This window comes from Ambystoma mexicanum, chromosome 3q, assembly GCF_040938575.1.
Source record: "Ambystoma mexicanum isolate Mex_15411 chromosome 3q, UKY_AmexF1_1, whole genome shotgun sequence".
In the NCBI taxonomy this organism is placed as follows: domain Eukaryota; kingdom Metazoa; phylum Chordata; class Amphibia; order Caudata; family Ambystomatidae; genus Ambystoma; species Ambystoma mexicanum.
Window position 1 is genome coordinate 349,377,319 of NC_090926.1, and position 13,197 is coordinate 349,390,515.

Sequence of the window (13,197 nt, forward strand, 5' to 3'; positions counted from 1 at the left end):
CAATGGAGAGATTTCAGTGCTGGAGAGATATGATCCCTGGGCTTTAGGCCAAAGACAAATCTCGCAGTCCTGTTCTGGATGAGTTGCAGAGGACGGGGAGTAGATACGGGCGGGTTTAAAAAGAGGATGTTACAGTAGTCAAGCCTAGAGAGAACAACAGCTCTAGAGACAGTGAGCTTCTGAGGAAGGAGAGGAAAGGAAGAATACCTCTAAGGAGGTGCAGTTGGTAGTTTGACTTCTTAGAGACGCCAGAGATGTGAGGAGAAAAGGAGAGTGTGGAGTCGAAGATAACCCCAAGGTTCTTAGCCTCACAGGTGGGAGCAGGAAGAGGTTGCCAAAGGAGGCTGGCCAGAGAGAAAAGGGAAAGAGCGGTGCAGGTGTGCCGATGAGGAGGAACTCCATCTTGCTAGCATTCAGGCAGAGAACATTGGTGGCGCACAACTCTTGGATTGCAGACAAACAATCCGGGATGAGAGAAGGAGAAGTGGCAGCAGAGGGGAGCCTGAAAGCGAGCTGGGTTTCATCCGCATAGCCCTGGAAGGCGGAGCAGAGAGCAGCAATGCGGTGGGTGAGAGGTGCCAGCTATTGGTTGAACAACTAGGGAGAAAGTTAGACCCATGAGGAACACCGTAGGTGGAGATAGAGGAGAGGAAGGACCCAAGTTGGACCTGAGAGGGTTGGTCAGAGAGGAAAGAGGTCAGCCAGGCCAGAGCCTAATCGCTTATACCCAGGTCATCATGGAGCCGGTTGAGCAGGATGGCATGGTTGACTGTGTCAAAGGCAGAGGAGAGATCATATAGGATGAGGACAGAGGGGAGATTAGAGTCAAGGCTAGAAAGCAGGTCTTCACAGATGTTCAGAAGAGCAGTTTCTGTGCCTCTGGCTGCTCTGAAGCCAGTCTGATGGTCATGGAGACAACCACCAGATTCAATGTGAAGATTAAGCTGGCAGATGGCCATCTTTTCCAGGAGTTTGCCATGAAAGGAGTGATAGCGATTGAGCAATAGTTACCCGGAAGGGAGGGGTCAGCTGAGGGTTTCTTGAGAAGAGGGTGCACAAGAGAGTGCTTCACGGGGGAGGAGAAGGTTCCAGAGGCAAAGGAATAGTTGCAGAAGTTGGTCAAGGCTGGAGCGAGGGTGTCAATGTGGTCCTTGATGGTTTTGGAAGAACAGGGAAGAACCTGTTTTGATGTGGTTTTCAAAGATTGGACTTGTCTAGAAACCTCATCAGGGGAGAAGAGAGGAAAGGCAGAGAAGGGAGGGGGGTGGGCACAGGGGGACGGAGGAGGAGGAGGAGAGACTGGAGGGAGAAGCAGGAGAAGCTGAGAGGGTGGACAGGCTGTCCGGGGTTTTAGAGATGAAGTGGGAAGCCAGGGCCATACAGAGGGCCTGGAAAGGAACAGGAGAGGTAGAAACTAGGGCAGGATTCTCCAGCTCCTTGCAGATTTTAAAGAGTTCGGCTGAGTTGTTAGACACCGCAGGGATGCAGGCTTGTATGTGAGCTCTCTTCTTAGTGAGGACAGAGAGTCAGCATTGCCTTTGGAGCAGGAGACAGGCCAGTTTGTCAGAGGATGTACAAGATGCCAACCATTTCCTCTCAACCACCTTACACTTGCATTTAAGGGTGATGAGATCTGAGTCGTACCAGGAGTTGCACTTGGCTTTAGGCTACATACGGATCCTCATGACAGGGGAAAGTGCATTGAGAGTATCAGAGATAGCAGAGTGGAGCATGGAAAGGGCTATGTCAAGGTGTGAGTCAGGCAGAGGTGCAGGATGCGGAGAGAAAGAGTCGGCGAAAGTCTAAACTGACACACGCTTTATTGGTCGAATGACTGAGAAGGTTGGTGGCAGTGGGGGGGTGGGCTTGGCCTGAGGGGTATTTCTTTATTTATTTAAATTCTTCTAACGTGCCTAATCGCCCACAGGCCTCAAGACGCACACCGAACAAAGACAGAACAGACAGTCAAGAAGAGCATGGAGATCCAGAAAAGAGAGGCAGATTCTATGGAGCTGTAAAAAGAAAGGTCCTGAGCTTCTTTCTGGAGTCAGGAAGTGAAGAAGAGAGCTTGAGGTGCAAGGGAATTAGGTTCCACATGGCAGGGTCGATGACATCAAACCTAGTTTTCCCAAACTTGGCCAGGTGAAATCTAGGCTGACTGAGGCCTGTTCAGATGACCTAAGCGGCCTTGCCGGTGCACAACGGTGAATGCCCTCAGTAAGGTAACTAAGAGCTTGATTGTTCAAACACTTAAAGGTAAGTGTAAGGATCTTGAAAGAGATCTGGTGCTTGATGGGCAGCCAGTGCAGTATTTGTCTGGCTTCCGTAATAGACTGCCATCTTGGAAGACCCAGAACTGCCCTGACCGCACCATTTTGTGTAATTTGAAGAGAGGCCAAATTGGATTGGGCAGTGCCTGCTAAAAGACTGTTACAATAATCTAGCCTTGAGTTGACCAAAGCCGAGGCTAGGATGGACATATTGTTAACTGACAAAAAGGAGCGCAGAGAACAAAGTTGCTTATTAATCCAGCCACAGGAGGCACGAGTCTTTACCACATGAGATCTCATGGTGAGTTCTGCATCAATAGTGACCCAGATCGTTTTAACAGTCTGGACCACAGGAACAGGGATGTTAGAAATGGAAAAAGCTGCATAATCGGAGGATAGAGATTTTAACATATGGTCAGTAGCGGTGATGAGAATCTCCGTTTCATCTGTGTTTAATGCCATGGAGTTCTGAGTCATCCAAGAATGAATAAGGGTGTAGATGGCATTAATAACATCAGAATCGACAGAATATACACCAGACAATTCAAGGATGACCTGGGTGTCATTAGCATAATTAGTATACAAGCCACCCAGGTCATCAAGCAGCAAAAGCAAAGGATGAATATAAATGTTTAAAAGAGTTGGCGAGGGTGAAGAACCTTGAGGAACACCCTGGGCCTCATTCCGAGTATGGCGTTAAGGGATAGCGGCCACCGGTAATGAGACCGGTGGCGGTGATCCCTTACCGCCATACTCCGAGTTCCCTTTGCGCCCTCGCCCTTAACGCCTGCTTTGAGCAGGTGTTAAAGTCGAGGGCGCAAAGGGGCCTCCAAGCCAATAACGGTGACCGTAATGAACGGTCACCGTTATTTGCATCTTCCCCATTCCCATTGAGCCCTATGGGGGCTCATTTGGGAATGGGGAAGAACCTTGGTGAATGGGGAATTACCGCCCCGCCAACCTTGGAATGGGGCGGTAATTCCGCCATCCAGCAAGGCGCTGCCGGTCTGGGTACGGCATCAACCAAGGCGTTAATAGCGCCATTGGTTAGCGCCGTACTCGGAATGAGGCCCCCTGTGTTAGAAAATAAGGAGAGAGAGTGGGATGAGAGGGGAGGAGAAAGTGGTCACTCCAGGAGAGAGGAGTGGTGAGAGGGTTAGAGAGGGGGAGGTCTGAGGAGATCAGAACATCGATCTCGATCATTGATATTTACAAAAACGAAAAAAGAAATCTGTGAAACCCTTGCAGACTCTTAAGAAAACCAAAGACATGAAAGCTAGCATATCTCAAACACGATCCAGCTCAAGACACTTCATCCACTCTTTGCCCCTACCGAACAAACAGATCCAAATAGCTAAATTTTCCATTACCAAAAAATATGCGACCATAGCCCAAAACAAAAAGGTCTTGAATAAAAAGGGCTCAAATGATGATCTGCAATATGAGCTACTTGATGAACCTTTGCTAGACGTCGAGCATCAGAAAAAGAGAGTTCCTCTGACTGTACCAGATGTCCAACTCATTTCATCTTCCATTGCACCTCCTGAACAACTGCCTTTGGCTTGTGAAAATTATTTTCTAATGCTAGAACAAAGACACGTAGAGATTGCTAAATCAGTCGCTATATAGATCAGTTCATCACAGGATGGACATAATAACCTTGATGAAAGACTAATGCCCCACTCTCTCAGAACCCAAAATATGCAATCAAATTCAATCTCAACTAACTTAACGTCCAACAACCTATTGAATACTAAAATTGTCTCTCTTTCATCCAATCATGATCAGAAAATCGGGCCGCTAACACATCATCACCTTCTGAAAATCCAATGTAGAGCCAGCCCCTATTCGACCTATGACCTAAACAGAACCAGTATTCTGAACATTTTCAGTGACATCCCAAGTCTAGAAGACCTATCATCAACATCTGACAAATATCAAATAGAAATCTTGAGAGACACAGACTTTTCCATTGCAAGACTCTGGATGCAATTTGGTATTGTCTTTAATACTATATGGCAAGCGAAGGTTCAGTTATTTGATTTAGGTTTCCTCCTCACCCAGCAGCTCCCCTTCAACAAATTCATCGAATCCAAACCACTTGATGAAACTACTTATTCCAAGAGTGGCTCCCACCTCTGAAAGTGACGTGCACACAAGGAGCCTCCCATCTCTCATGACAGATAGAGCCCACTAAGAGAGGCCAGGATTACTCACATCTGCCACCAGTGAATCAGAAATAACAATCCAAAATAGATCATTCCCAGTGCTATACCATAGCCAGTTGCAACACTAGAGGTTTCAAGCACCTCATGAATATGAATTCCAACAATCTGAATAATTATGATAATGCTTTACAAGAAATATGGCTTTCTGAACCACCCATCTGGGACAGCTATAGTATCTTATTATTACCCGCGAAAACTTCATCCAAGGGAAGACCTATGGCAGGGTTATTAATTGCGACCAAAGTAGCCTGGGGCCTGTGACTAGAACATTGGGCCACTCCTAATATGTATATCCAGCTGGCAAAGAAAATGTTTCCATCCAAAATAATAGCGTTGATAAATGTCTATCGGAATCATGATGGTATAAAGACAAATATATTCTTCCAAGACCTGGAAGATACTTTAGATCTCATTACAAATGATACATCAATAGCACACACCATCCTAGTTGGATTCGAACATACATTGCATCTCAGAAACAGTTACCGCAGAATCCACTCTGGTACGTCGTTGGTCCTCCTTAATGGCCAGCAGACAGTTAGTTATGTTAAATGGAGCCTTCCCAGACGATATACCTCCAAGTAACACCTGGAAAAGACTACAGCAAGAAGCTATCATTGATTATAAATAGATTGAAAGGGATCTATTTGTAATTGCTGAACGCTTTCAAATGAAACCTCAAAAGCAGAGCCATCCTGAGCTCCTTTTACTAACCTGGAGCTGGTGCTCACCTCGAATTCCATTAAAATCGAACTGTTTCAAAGCCACCCTCACTTTAACAAGAGGCAGAAATCGGTTTGGCTGGACCCCCAAACTGTTGAAAGATCTAAATAACCATATCCTGATCAAGACCAATATTTTATGTCTGAAAGTAATATATTCTGAAGGCATTTATGTTGCGGCCTTACAGACTTTCAAGGAACAACCATCCATGTCAGCAAAGTGCATACATAGACATAAACATATCTATGATGCTGAACTACAAGAAAAAAAAACACTTTTCGCCGATCCAAAAGAATTGCTTATCTCTTACCTCCTGAGGCTAGATCCAATAATCGGAGACAATTTAGCACCCAATATAAAAACTGGATACAATCACATAAAGCATTACTCATGCTGAAAGATGGAGAGAAAATGCTACAAGCCCTGGTAACAAATAGTTCTGCCTCCATTTGGAGCCTACTAAACGAGGCAAACTATATTACCCAAATTCCAATGCAGATAAATGCAGTTCCAGAAGAAGTCCCGGGAAACTCTCTTTAAGAAAGGGGTAGAAAGTCCTTTATTCAAATCCTTTATTTTATTTTAATAAAGATGTCTAATGTTGAAAGGTAGGGACTGAAAGGCCTTTATCCAAATCCTTTATTTTAATAAAGATGTCTAATGTTGAAAACATTACAACTTTGTGTCTGCCTCTCATTTTTGACCCTTCATACAATCAACCCAGAACCCATACATAAAGAAGCAGGGTAGTCCATCAATTTGTCCTACTCTAAGATAAACCAATACACGCATTGCAAGGCCTTCCGACAACTGTGGGTGGAGAGGTTGAAAATCCAACCACTAAATTTGTAATGACGTATGTCCCAAAGCTTGGAAATGGTGCAAGGGAAAATTTAGATTCCCTTATGAATAAAGTTATACATAGATTACGACATAAAATGGGTTGCCTCTCAGTCATCCGAGACATAGATGTCCAAAGGGGACAAGATCATCTTAATCTTGAATTTAAGTTACATTAAAAATTAAAGAGCTGGTAGAAGGGCTGCTAGCCATTGACTTAAGATCTTTACCCCCAAAAGGTGTGCAGGTGAGTCTAAGAAATGTCTACTTTAATAACAGATTAGCTTGTGCTGAAAAGAATTGTGAAATGCCACATTTAATATTGGGAAATCTGGAGAAGGCTCTTTGAACAGGGCTATCAATCCCTGAAGATCTGACTTGTAATTATACTAATTGACATTTTACAATCCATACTGGCTCACTTCTTAGTAGGGCCTGTACCCATGCAATCATATGGCTTGTTTTGGCCTTACCATTTTGTCATGCAATATTGCTGGACTAAAAAATAACATTTTTGATCATGCTTTCCATTCCATACTAAAACAATACTATTTGATAGGTTTTCAGGAAATATTGGCCTTCTGAATTTATATAGGTACCTGTTCCTTCTCACTTCACTGGGATCCATCCCAAGACCAACTAGTTGCAAGCTGCTACACAAGGTAAACTCTCTGCAGGAAGCAGGTAAATTATTTAAGTTTCTTTATTCTGTTACTTCTTAGATCAGATGTCATCAAGTACATAAGCTTAATAGGGGTTACAAGGAAGCACAGACAGCCCACTGGCTCCCACCATCCATGCTACATACTTACAACTTCCTGGGCTGGAACACCAGCATCCACCAGCATTTCAGACACTCACAGAACATTCCACTCATGACATCACTGAGATCATGCACACACACAGGAAAACCAGTCATAACTGTTGCCCCAGTGAAGACGGAAATTATTGCAACTAATTCAAGTGACTGGCTGTGCCTAAAGATACACTTCCGCAGTGAAATCATTATTGCTTGTTAATATCTATGTACAAATGTGTACAACAGACAGTCACAGATCTCCCTGTTTTGATCAAACTTGAGGAATTTGTGAACCAGTTTGATACTACGAATAGTTATTTGTTTGCTCTGCAAAAAATGATGTTGTATGACTTTAATACACAGAATGAACCTTCTTATATAGTAAGCAGTTTAATTTCCGAAGAGAACGTTTGGGGAATCCTGGATCTGGTCTGCCCACCACCACAATGTAGCTGTCTTTGTGCAAGCATATCAGCCTCATTTCTCTACAGTGAGCCTGCGTGAATGTAACAGGTGATTATGGGTGGCTGCCCTGCTGTACTAAATCTTAGAAAAGCCTCACAAGCTAGTTATATAGATTACATTTGTTTGGAGGTAACTAAGTGGTCCACAAGTAAATACTCCAATGAGATCCCAAGGGTGACCATGATCTGGTTTGCCTTGCAGTAAAAGTAAGTCTTTTGTATTAGTTACCACCCTAAGGACTTTCTGACAACAGATATTTCTTTGCACACGGAAAGGTGTATCAAATAGTCAGACTATATTTTACAGTCTCCCCTGATTTATTCTGCAATCTTGCCATTCCTTGAAGCCTCCCTGTCTATTTAGAGGCATGATGGGCTTTTTATAGACATTTATTACCAAACTGTTGTACAAGCTCTTTCCTCTTCGTTCACTAAACGTTCCAGACAGATTAAAATACCAGTGAGAAAGGAATTCTTGGTAAAATAGCGAATTCAGGCTAGCCAAAAAAGCACTTTTAAAAGGAGGGTAAACCAAAAAATACGTGCAAACGAATACCCAGGCACCTGCTAGATAACGAAAAGAATATGGCAGAGCTTGATGAATGGAACTCTATAAAAAAATGTGTCGGCTAATAAAGATCTCCATAATTTTATGCATATTATTTCAAATATGCCATCTACCAGTCATGTACCCATTAAATAAATTGAAACTTCTAAGGATTGCTGGTTTGCGCATTTGAAAGGGGGACCATTACAAATCACACTGCCACAGAGTGCAGCCCAGGGAACCAGTTGATAATTACCAAAATGGAAATAAGTGCAGTCTTCAAAACCCAGAAAATGGCAAGGCCCCTGGACTGGATAGACTGCTAGCCTTTTTTTTTAAAGAAGAACCATAGGTACTGATGCCTCTCCTTACAGATATTTTTTTATTTTAAAACTGCGTTTGACTTTGTGGAGAGGAGCATACTGTGGGAAATTTTAGTCAATTTAATGATCCCTCAGCCATTCTTAGCCCCATTCAGAGACTATATGAACAGAATCCTGCTGTTGTCAGATTCGGGCAGGATAGGGAGCAAACGAACCTCTTTCTGGTTATGTTATGTTATGTTACTTTGCATTTTTATAGCGCCTTATGTACCATTGGTATGGTTTCAAGGCGCTGGTAGGTTGAACGCCCTCGGGAACCGAAGGTCAAGTCAGTAGAGAGAGTAGAGAGAGTCAAGGTGCGTGTGCGCACAGGATATGTGTGCAGCTGGTGCAGCATTCGTGTGATAGCTGCTTCTTAGCAGTAGGTGTGGTGGTTGGGAGATCAAGAGTATGTGTTCACTCTGGCAGGTATTTATCCAGACCGATTCTGGCGGCGTTAGGCCTGAGGAGAATGCCTAGGCTGGAGGGTGTGTAACCAGCAGTGTTTAGTTAGGGTGATGGGGAGTATGAGGCTGATGATGGTATGAGAACAGCTATACCAAATGGTGTCATAGTATCGCTGTGTTCTAGTTGAGTGGTGGTGTAAAGAGGAGAGCAAGTGTGTAGATGTAATATGGTGGTTTACCTTAGGTGTTTGAGATCGGGCTCACTCCAATAGTTCCATGCACTCCATCCGTTCCATGTACTCCGACTGTTCCATGCATTATGACAGTTTCAAGCACTCAAAATCGTTCTTTTCGATGCTCTTTCAAATCCGCATTCCATGCACTCCAAACCATTGCATGTAAGTCCCGCCGTCCCATGCCCTCCCATGCCCTCCAATCCTTCCCATGCACTCCAATCCGTCCCATGCACTCCAACCATTTTATGCATTCAACCATTTATGAAATGCTCCATTCATATTAATTCTTTCTAGTCACGTTATCCTTTCTCCATGCATCAACTATCCACATACGTCACCTTCACACGTTCCATCCACTTCACTGGTTCCATCCACTTCACTGGTTCCACCCATTTCACACGTTGCACCCATTTCACACATTCCACCCTCTTCACCGGTTCCACCCACTTCACCGGGTACTATGGATGAGGAGAACGTTAGTCACTACAGTGAGTAACTTATAATTACTCCTACGTCACATCCCCCTTCCTCCATACTGTATGGGCGATTACAACTGAATTTATCCCCAGGGTGGAGAGGTGACCCTCCTAGGAAAATAAGTTCTTCAAGACTGCCTGACCAAATGCTGCATCCGACCTGGAGCTGGCATCCCAGCAGTAGTGCTTGCAGAATGCCGAGGGCATAGCACATGTAGCCGCCTTGCTGATGACCTGCCAAGGGACATGCCTCTGAAAGGCAACCGCCGTGGCCTTGGCTCTGATAGCGTGAGCATGCATATTAGCTGGCAGAGGTTTATGCTGCCCCTCGTCTGCCTCCTTGATGGCCATAACCTTCCATCATGCTATGGAGGCCTTGGAAGCCTGATAACCAGGTTTTGGGCCACTGAAGGTGACAAATAGAGCCTCTGATTTGCGGAAGCTATTCTGTCGAGGTAGAATTTTAGGGCTCGCCTAACATCTAGACAGTGTAGTACCCTTTGAGGCTCGTCCTTAGGGTCTGCAAAAAAAGTTGGTTGGACTATCTCTTCACTAAAATGAAAAGACAAGACCACCTTAGGTAGAAACACTGGGTGTGTTGTAAGCTCCACCTTGTCTTTATGGAAAGTAGTATACGGCTCTGAAGGCACCAGAGCCTGCATTTCACTGACTCTGCGTGCAGAGGTAAGGCCCACTGGGAGGGCTGTCTTAATGGTGACCAGCCTGATGTCTGCAGATGCCATTGGCTCAAATGGTTTATGCGCCAGGGCGCGCAGGATCACATTGAGGTCCCACACCGGGTGTGGCTTCTTGATTGGTGGGTAGAGTCTGGTCAGGCCCGCCAGGTGGCTTTTAACCACGAGGTTGGAGGAGGACAAAACCTCCTCCTCCAAGTTCCAGTAGGCTCCGATGGCCACCAGATAGGTGCGTTATGTGTCTACTTGCACCCCAAGTGGGCGAGGTGTGCAGAGAAGGATAGCACGTCATCCAATATGCAGGTCAGTGGATCGACCAGAAGCTGCCCAGTGAAAAAACCTGTTCCACTTGCTTTTGTACTGGCTCCTGGTAGCATCACTCCTTGTGCCCTGTATGGGTGGGGTGGATGACCTTGCCTCCCTGTTGTGATAGTAGGTGAGCTGGGCCCAGCGGAAGGTGTATTGGGGGCTGCTCTGACAGCCTGAGGAGTTCCGAGAACCAAGGTCTTGCCGGCCATCACAAACAATTAAGATGATCCATAGGTGTTTGGCCTTCCGTTTCTTGCACACTACCCTATGAATGAGGGGAGTAGGAGGGAAGGCATATGCGTGCATGTTGTTACACTGAATCTGCATCACATTGCCCAGTGAGCCCCAGCCCTGCCCCTGCCATGACGCGGATTGGGGACACCTCCTGTTGTGCCAAGTGGCGAAGAGATCCACCTCGGGATGACCCCACCTGTTGAAGATCCCCTGAAGGACTTGGTGGTCCAGTTGCCACTCGTAGTTGTCGCCACCCAACCTGCTGAGTCTGTCCGCCTCCAGGTTGGACTCCCCCAGGAGGTGAATTGCTGTCAGGTGCATGTTGTTTTCCAGTGCCCACTCCCAGATGTTGAGTGCTAGCGTGCACAGGGGAGAGGGGACCTGCTGCCCCACTGCTTGTTGACATAATACTTGCTGGTGGAGCTGTCCATTTGAATGAGGATCATCCTGCCACTGATCAACAAGAGGAAGGCTTTGAGAGCGAGCCAAATGGCCATCAACTCCAGCCAGTTGATGTGGGCCTCCTGCTCCTGCCGTGACCATACTCCATGGACACTGTGGCTGTCAGGGGAGTTGCTAGGTCTAGAAAAGACCCGGGGCTACGCTGATGTCGGAACTGTTGGGACTGGCGGCTAGCTGGTCTTTTGGCTGTAGCTCCTGAGATTCTATCCGGGGCTACAACCAAAAGATCAGGTGCTATAGCCCCCTTAGCCACCCTAGCAACGCCCCTGGGGCTGTCCATTGTAGCTCCCCAACTCTCCAGGGATGAATCCGTGGTGATGGTGACCTGTTTAGCTGGTGGACGAAAGGGCCTACCTCTCCACAAGTTGCTGTCCTTGCTCCACCAGACCAGATCCTGGTGGAGTTGTGGTGGGATGCTGACTAGCTCCGCCTGGAAACCCCTCTCCTGATTCCAGGAGACTGCAAAGTGCAACTGCAATCTCCTTATCTTGAGCCTCGTGTGAGGTACTACCAGGAGGCATGCTGTCATAATGCCCAAGAGGTGTTGGTACCACCATGCAGAGGTCAGTGTTCTGCTGAGAAAGTGCCCCGTGGCCCTCTTGATGGCCGTGATATTGTCCTCAGAGGGGAATAGTCTCTCCAAGCACGTATCCCAGATGAGGCCCAGGAACGTTAGAAACTGCATGGGTTCCAGCTGAGACTTCTTGAGATTGATGGAAAATCCCAACTAATGTAGTGTAAGCATGAGGACGGAGGCTGTGTGGTGGACTGCCTCTGGAGACCCTGCCCTGATGAGCCACTCGTCTAGGTCTGAATAGACGTGGTGACCCTGGGCCCTGAGGAGGGCGGCCACCATGTTCATCGGTCTTGTAAAGACCCTGGGAGCCGAATTGAGGCTGAAGGGTAGAACCTTGTATTGAAAGTGGAAGCCCATGATCCTGAACCTCAGAAAGAACCGATGGGGCTGCCAGATCGGGAAGTGCAAATAAGCATCCTTCAGATGCAGGAAGCACATCCATTCTCCCCTGCACACTGTCTGCGCTATCAGTGCTGGGATAACCATCTTGAACTTTTGAAGAGGGAGGGAAAGGTTCAAGTTGGAAATGTCCAACACAACTCTCAGGCCAGCCTGGTTCTTCTTGTGTATGGCAAATATCCAGGAATAAAAGCCCAGACCCCACTGAGAGGCTTCGACTTCTTCCACCGCCTGACTCTCTACGAGCGAGCGAGCGAGTGAATTTCCGCAAACAGAGTTGTTGTCCCAATCTGTGGGAGCAGAAGGGAGGAGACAGGAGTAGGAGGGATTAGTAGCCCATGAACACTACAGATAGGATCCAGGGGTCTGCTAACCTCATGTGCCAGCATTGGTAGTGAAGGGCAAGCCTGCCCCCCACCGCAGACACGTGGACCTGGATGGGTGTCTCATGCCTTCTTTGCATCTGAGACTGAGTTAGAGGAGGGGTCTGAAAAAAGCCTTTGTGTTGCATGCGCCGGTGCTGGCTGGGGGACCTGTCAGGCTGCCTGCACCACCTTTCTTCGAAGCCCCAGAACCTGCCGAGGGACCGACCCTTGTCAGAACACTGGTGCATCTGCCTATATGCTTTGGGAGTGGCCTTCGTGAGGATGGATATGAATTTTGCAGTCTGGGAACAGTTTTTCTTCTTATCCAGTTCCTCATCCGTGGTGGAAAGGAAGAGGTTGCAACCCGGAAAGGGAAGGTCCAGAATGCGTTCCTGTATGTCCTGGTGGAACTTGGTCGCCCAAAGCCAGGCTGGCCTTCTGATGCCTTGAAGTGTGCCTGGCTTTTCACAGGAAGTTCCAGAAAGAAGTCGGTGATTTCCTGCCAAAGTGCTGATTGACAGCTACCAGCATAGCATCCGCATTAGTCTGATGCAGATGGAGGGAAGCGTTGGAGTACATTTTCTTCCCATATGCTCCCAGGATTTTCTCCTCCTTTGCCAGGAGTGCCGAGGCAGATGTGGCCAAAGCCAACTGTCGCTTGGAGTAGGTCAAAGCTGAAGCGATAACCGAGGAGTGTGGCTGCAGGTGTGCTGACAGCAAGAGTGGATCCCTCTCCATCTGTCTGAACCTGGCGCTGAGGCACCTGTTGGTAGGCTGCGCCCAATTGGGTTTAAGCCAATACCT